General features: G+C 28.7%; 1 pseudogene; it reads right to left on the bottom strand.

Moving 5' to 3' along the window:
- Window positions 1-547: 547 nt before the first annotated feature.
- On the bottom strand, window positions 548-3,153 carry LOC112722093 (protein SEMI-ROLLED LEAF 2-like; annotated as a pseudogene).
- Between the last annotated feature and the right edge of the window lie 4,731 nt (window positions 3,154-7,884).

Consider the following 7,884-nt stretch of genomic DNA (forward strand, 5'->3'; position numbering starts at 1 on the left):
GGTGCCACGAGGTCTTTTGTGGAGGGTTTTAAAAACCTCCACAATCTATTTAGTGGAGGTTTTATATGTGTTTAGTGGAAGTTTTATATTGGACTTTTGTGGTAATTTTAAATTACTTTTGTGGCAATTTAAAACCTCCACAAATTGATTTTTTAATTTAACAAAAATAAACTATTTTGTGAGATTTTCAAACCTCCACAAACCCTATAATTATTTATTTATTTTTAATTTCAAATTATTCATTAATCTCATCTCATTTACATACTCTCAAATTAGAAATTTATTTTTTAATATCAAAATTTAAAAACTAAATCTTTTATAACACAATTCCTCAATATAAGACATAACTCTATATATAAAAAAAATTCTTAATGTCAATAATTTCAAATATAATTGCATATGGTATTATTCTACATAACTATTATTGTTTTTCTTTAAAAAGTAAAATAAAATAACAACTTTAATATTTCAATATCATCTAATTACATAAAAGTCTCAAATATTTGTCCTCGGATGTCCGTTGCTATCACCAATTGATTTCCTAGCATCAAAGGGGGGTAGTAGGCTCGCTTTCAGTATTATTGGCCTATATGTAAATATAAGATATTATTAGTAATTTCAGTAAAGTTAAACATCAAGATGATTCAATATAAGTTTAACAACTCAATTTTAAAGAGCATCTAAACACAAGAAGTAAAAGTGTTACCTCTTCCAACACTTCCAGGTTCTGGATGATTTCAGAAACAAAGAATTCCTGTGTTTTTTGTGTAAGAGTCATTAACTCTGGAAGCGAATTTGAGGCCATGTAATCATCTTCTTTCGATCCATAGGCGATGGTCGAGCCACCACATGCAGTGCTGAAAGCTTGCAGCTTATGATCATCAACTAAACAAAGGAAGGGATCAATCTGGATACATAAAATGAAATCATTAAGGCAAAATAATACTTTTTTATCTTGAGAGAGTTAGAAGATCAGTTTGCTATTACAAGTTTCTTTCAATTATCATAACAGTAAAAAGAAGATCTCACTTGTTTCTTTGTATGTGTTTCCTTGGCACTTTGAACAAGAGATTTGATTTTGTAGGCTTTTGAAGAAAACAAAATCATCGAAAGCGCTAAAGTAAAGAGTGATCTCCATCGAGATGGTGGCAATGACCCTGCAATAAAAACTAGGAACTTATTCATTCTTGGCATAATTTTCAAACCCACTCCTGAGGCATATGTATCCGGTTTCTAACAAAATAGTTATCAAGAATATTAATACCATGAAAAGACCTGCTTAAGAAACACTACATCTCAAAGATAATTTTGCTATCCACTAAGAACTCAAGTTTTCTAAGAAATACCAAATAGCCTATTAGGTGTGACTGAAAACTCACCTTCTTTAAGAGAAATTTTCCACAAAGAAAAACCAAGCTGAAAACTCCGAAGTAGGACTTCCTGAAAAGAATTCTGCAAAGGCAATAAATTTGCAAAGTTAAGTTAAAGGAAAAGAAAGTCTTACTCATTAAAAAGAGAGAATAGAAGCAAATATGACAGTGCCAATAATAATGTAGACAACCTTAAACCTCTTTTATATTACAATCATGTAACTGAGTCCAATTAATACCTTAGCTCTAGAAAAAAGCAACACCAAGCTGTATGTATGAGCAATGGCTTCATAATTTTCAGGCAAATTTGTAGGAGAGATAGACTGAACCCAAATTGATGATAGCAATTGATTTATCTTAAGACTACTTAACCTGAGAGCTGCAATTTCCTGCATTCAGGTGAAAAGAAGATCACCAAGTAACCATGATTGTAAACTATATTACAGCTAACATACTCGAGATACTTAAAGTTTGTTTAAAATGCAGGACTAAATTCAAACACACATACTCATCAATGCAAGACTCACCAAATTCCCATTGTCATCATCTGTACTATTTTCATCCACTGTAGCTAGCTGACTCCCACTCCCACTCCCACTCCCATGATGCACACGATTATTAGTCGACTTCAATCTGTTTAGGAACCCGCCAACGCCATTAGTTGGTTTCTCTAGCATTATTTTCCTTGTTATATTGACTTAAATTTTCATTTGAAGAACGTTTCTCTGATTTTAGCTTCTCAAACAAAGCAACTGAAGAAGAAATGACAGAGACTGCTCTAGAGAGTGTTCTTGGAACATCCGATGCCTTATTGGAAGCAAGCATGCCTGCCCGAGGGGAAACTGAGGTTGGCACAAGAACTACCGAAAAGACACGGTGAGCCGTTGCTTGTGTCTCATGATCTTGATGGACCATAGCCAGGAGTAGCTGATGAAACAATGATTCAGGGAATGCCTGAGGATCAAAAAAGATGATTTTAGTATCAAATTTATTCACAGAACTCAAAGTAGCATACCAACATGATATAGATAGACTATGAATATTCACTCCTTACCTTATTTTGATAGGATAAATTTGGTAAGGAGGCAACAATTTGAGCAGTCCGGTATACAATAACGACTGTGGTTCTGGATATTGCTATAATATTTGAGATATTCTCTAACATCACAGCCATAACATCTAGAATAGGGCCTGGTTCTCCAACCTATTCATGTATGGCAGCTTAGTTCCTTTGTGATAAGTCCAATAATGCAAATAAAGTTTAAAAGACCAGATAAAACTACCAAATGTGATAATCACACAAAGCATTTTATCAAGCAGTTATTCTTAAAATGTTAAGGAATAAATTTGATTTGAAGTGTGGATAATGTGAGGTACCTTAATTGTCAACTGTACAAGGCACTTATCCACAGCTTCTCTAAAATTCTTGTTCCATTCAATTACATCACTTACTAGATTTTAGTTTTCTAAGGAACATTGTATGCTCTTCCGCAAATGTCTCATCACATCACTTAGAGCACCAATTATTGATACAGAAGGTTGAACCTTTGCATATTGAGCAAGTGAAGTGGTCACTTCAACAATGTCAAGCTGCATTTTGGGTTCTTTAAGGAAAATTTTATGATCCAAATGCTTAATTAACATTGACAACAAAACATGAGTGTTTTTTTCCTGCAAAAGCAAGAATGAAGAAAAATTAACGCAAAAAGTGCCTTGTTAATCAAGAAAAAGATTGTATGACATTATATATGATCAAATAAGAGAAATAGTATACCAGAATCATCCATTAAAAACAATATATCCTTTAAAACAGAAAAGGCATGAAGAGATTTGTATTCTAACTTGAAGAAGAGACTTTTTAGAATTCTAACTAAAGCCCATGATGTGTAATTGATGGCATGATACATTGAATCACTTTTACAAACGTTAGGGATACAAATAGAACGATTTAAACGTTAGGGATACAAATAGGATTTATCCTAAACGTTGGGGACAAAAATGATACTTTACTCTATATTTAAATTATTTGTTAACAAACAAAATAGAGAAAGCACATATTTATTTGTTAAAGAAGTATTTGTATCAAAATAATATTTATTATAAAGAATGTAGACGTAGCGAAATTGTGTTTGAAACAAGGAGATAAGAATATATTTATTTAACTGAATTGAACATTTAAAATTATATTGTTTTTTGGTGACTATAAAATTATGCTATGTATATCTATTAACGGAATTTCAGTCCATAACAAAAATAATTACACTTATTAAAATAATAGCCATATTAAAGTTTAGAGAGCAACTATGAATAGAGGAGTTAATATTAATGCCAAATGTCATTGCATTTATTGTTTATAAAAAAATAAAACAAAAAAAATGAGAAAAACATTAATACAGAGAGAGCGAGACAAGAAAAGAAATGATAAAAAAAATGAAAGGATAAGTTAAGCTAAGTTAACACATCACAAGTCACAACGCAATATTCCTCTAAACAATGCTAAAGACGACACTGGATTCGATGGTCTCAAAACGTTTGGACCATTAAATGGTTTTAGAATAAAACATATTTTTTAAGTTTTTTTAATAATGACTAAATAGTTTTTTTCTAATTTTAATTACAAATTAACTCTATATATTTTATTTAATCATAAAAATTAATTTTTATTTTATAAATTATTATTTTATCATTAATCTATTATGTTTATTAATAATAAAAAACAAAAAACAATAACGAATTAGATCTTCCATTGATCGTAATAAATTTTTTGGCTATTCCAATCGATTAAAAGATTATATTTGATCCGTGACGTTCGTCCAGGATTGCGAAATCGTGTTTCTTTGAAAATCAATCGATTGGATTATCAAAACAATCGATTGAATTTCAGGTTTCCCATAACTCAATCGATTGGACTACAGGTTGTAATCACAAAACAATTGATTGAAAATTGCAAGGCAACATGGTTTTCGCAAAAATCAATCGATTGGTCATATTACCCAATCGATTGAACGATGACTAAAATGTGAGTTTTTAATAATTCAATCGATTGCTTATACTACCCAATCGATTGAATGCTTCAAAATAACCTGAGGTCTATCGATTGGTTGTGTTACCCAATCGATTGAATTCATCAAAACAATATGAATTTGCCAAATTCAATCGATTGGTTGTGCTACCCAGTCGATTGAAGTGTGTACTACGCCTATTTCAATTTTGTTATTGTTTTTATAAATTATTATCTTATTATTCATCTATCTTATCTTTAAAATTCTATCTTCAATTTTTAAGGTTTTATTTTGATTTAGATACTCTAATATTATCTTTTCTTTAATATTAACATTATAAATTGGTGAATAATCCATCACCAATTATTCAATAATCCCACCATTGAAATTGTGTATCAATCTCTTTGATTATAAAAAATTTCATTGTTTTTCTTTTGGATATCCATCTACTTAATATCCAATTTTTTTTCATTTTTTATCCGTCTATTTAATATCCACTATTTGTTCATCATTAATTGATAATCACAGTTGCAACAATCAGCAAAGGTCGAATCAATTTTTTTTATTGTAGTGTTCAGAAAATAATCCATCATTTTAATTACAAAATCGAGGTCAGCAAATAGAATTTCTAATTTTGCAATTCTTCGTTTCGATACTTTATTCGTGAAATTGATTGTGTAATGAAAAAATATTTTTTTTATCTTTTAATAATTCACAGACATTGAGAAATACTAAAAAGTAAATAGATTTTATTATTTTTTATTATTAATTAGCTAGCAATCAGGGACGGACTTAGAAGGGGCGAGTAGTGGCCTAGACCCCCCAAAATTTTAAGAAACTATACTTATATATAAGATTTGTGCTTAAAAAATAAAAAAATATTATGTAATTTAATAGTTTTATATGTATTATTTTTCACTATGTAATAGATCTATGTCTTAATTGTTTAATTCACTAATATTTTTTACCTAACTAATTTAATATCATACCCTCGAGTCATTGTACCTTTCAAATTAGTTTTTATATAATAATTTCTATATTTATTTTTTAAAAAAATCATTTGTTTTTTTATATTAATATATTTAACATTCATATTTTTATATTAATAATAACTTACGTAGTTATGTTTTGGTAATCACATTATGTACTTTAGATATTATTTTCTTTTAAAAAATATTAATTTTGCTTCTAAATTTATGTTGTTAAAAGAAAAATTTTATAAAGATATCTTATATCTTGTATTCTATAAGAGTACTGTGTCTTTCAAATAATTAATAATTTATAATTTATTTTCAAATTTTTTAAAATTTTTGAAAGAATTAATTTTAATTAATAAGAAATGTGATAATTTTTAGCTAAACACGCTATAAATTATTGAAATTTTTTTACATAAATTAATTATATAAAATAAAATATAATTCACAAGACATAATATTTGTATGGCATTGTTGCTGAAATAATAAATGAAAATGACATTACTTCATCATAAAAATATGAGTTTTTTAAACTAAAATATCTCTATAGTGCATAGAAATAGAGAAAAATTTTAAAAGCCACGAAGCAATAAATTTTTATTTAAGAAGTACATCATTGATTTGGTGGGTTTTGTAAGGATTTAGATGAGGATTAATAATATGTATGTAGTTTGGAGTGGATGTTGGTGAGATTGGAGAAGAAGAAGAGAGAAGCTTTCTAAATTTTAGAAAGAGGAAAGAGGTGCAGAAATGGTGTTATGATGTTTTAAAACAGGGAGAAAGAGTGAATACGCATGGTTTGGGTTTAATAGATAGCGAATTTCAAATTTCAATCGTATGAGAATTTAATCGATTGGGAAGTGATGTAAATGTGTTTTTTTCTGCATTCAATCGATTGGATTACATTACCAATCGATTGAATGCAGAAAAAAACACATTTACATCACTTCCCAATCGATTGAATTCTCATACCTATCGATTGAATTGGAAGTCACGTACAAACTTCAATCGATTGGGTAACACAACCAATCGATTGAATTGTGAGACCTCAAGTTGCTTTGAAGCTTTCAATCGATTGGGTAGCACAACCAATTGATTGAATTTGGCAAATCCATATTGTTTTGATGAATCGATTGGGTAACACAACCAATCGATTGAATTGTGAGACCTCAGATTGTTTTGAAGCATTCAATCGATTGAATTATTGAAAACCCACATTTTAGTCATCGTTCAATCGATTGGGTAATATGACCAATCGATTAATTTTTGCGAAAACCATGCTGCCTTGCTATTTTCAATTGATTGTTTTGTGATAACAACCTGTAGTCCAATCGATTGTGTTATGCGAAACCTGAAATTCAATCAATTGTTTTGATAATCCAATCGACTAATTTTCAAAGAAACACGATTTCACAGCTCTGGACGAACGTCACGAATCAAATATAATCTTTTAATCGATTGGAATAGCCAAAAAGTTTATTACGATCAATGGAACATCTAATTCGTTATTGTTTTTATTTTTTATTGTTAATAAACATAATAGATTAATGATAAAATAATAATTTATAAAATAAAAAATAATTTTATGATTAAATAAAATATATGGGATTAATTTGTAATTAAAATTAGAAAAGGACTATTTAGCAGTTATTAAAAAAACTTAAAAAATATATTTTGTTCTGGAACCATTTAATGGTCCAAACGTTCTGAGACCATCGAATCCTTAGCCGCTAAAGACACCCTTAAGAATTAAGGGCAAAAACAGAATATAAAAAACAATTAAAAAAACTCTAAAAACAACTTTAATTTAGCTTTCTCCAACATGTCTTAAGTTTGATGTGTGCAGTGTATGTGCTTTAATATTGAGACTATGTCATCTGAGTTATAACTCGTTGGCATTATCATTTTTTTTAAAGTTAGGAGTGAGACTTGAACTCGCGATCTCTAAATGAATATAAAAAAATTATGTCATTTGAGTTATATCTCATTGGTTTAGCATCATAAATTTTTATTTAGTTAAAAGTATATATATATATATTATTCAACTATTGGATTCACTGATGGTAACTATATATTAAGTTCATTACTCAAACACTCTAAAATTTATAAAACTCTATAAAAGTACTATATTCTTCATTACTACTTAATCACATTACATACAACACAATTCAAATAACTCCTTAAAATTTGTCTCGCTGCAATATGTCTTAAGTTTTATGTGTGCAGCTTATTTTGGCCTTGTATTATAAGTACACAATACCTTTTACTATCACCTTCTCTCATAATATTTTTTTTCATGTTGATAAAGTCTTGTTTTACAAATTCTGTAAAATAAATGGGAGAATTTCATTCATATTAATCTGCATATCATTTAAAATGATAATAAAATTCTCAAATCTTTTAAAAGTGTAAATCATCAAAAGATTTTGGAAATTTACCTAATTAATGTTGAGATTAAGGATGATTAATTATGATAATTAGAGAACTAGTCTTGGTTTTAAGGGGCCTATATAAGTAGAGAGGGAAAACTCTATTGTG

The sequence above is a fragment of the Arachis hypogaea genome, chromosome 11 (assembly GCF_003086295.3).
Source record: "Arachis hypogaea cultivar Tifrunner chromosome 11, arahy.Tifrunner.gnm2.J5K5, whole genome shotgun sequence".
NCBI lineage: Eukaryota > Viridiplantae > Streptophyta > Magnoliopsida > Fabales > Fabaceae > Arachis > Arachis hypogaea.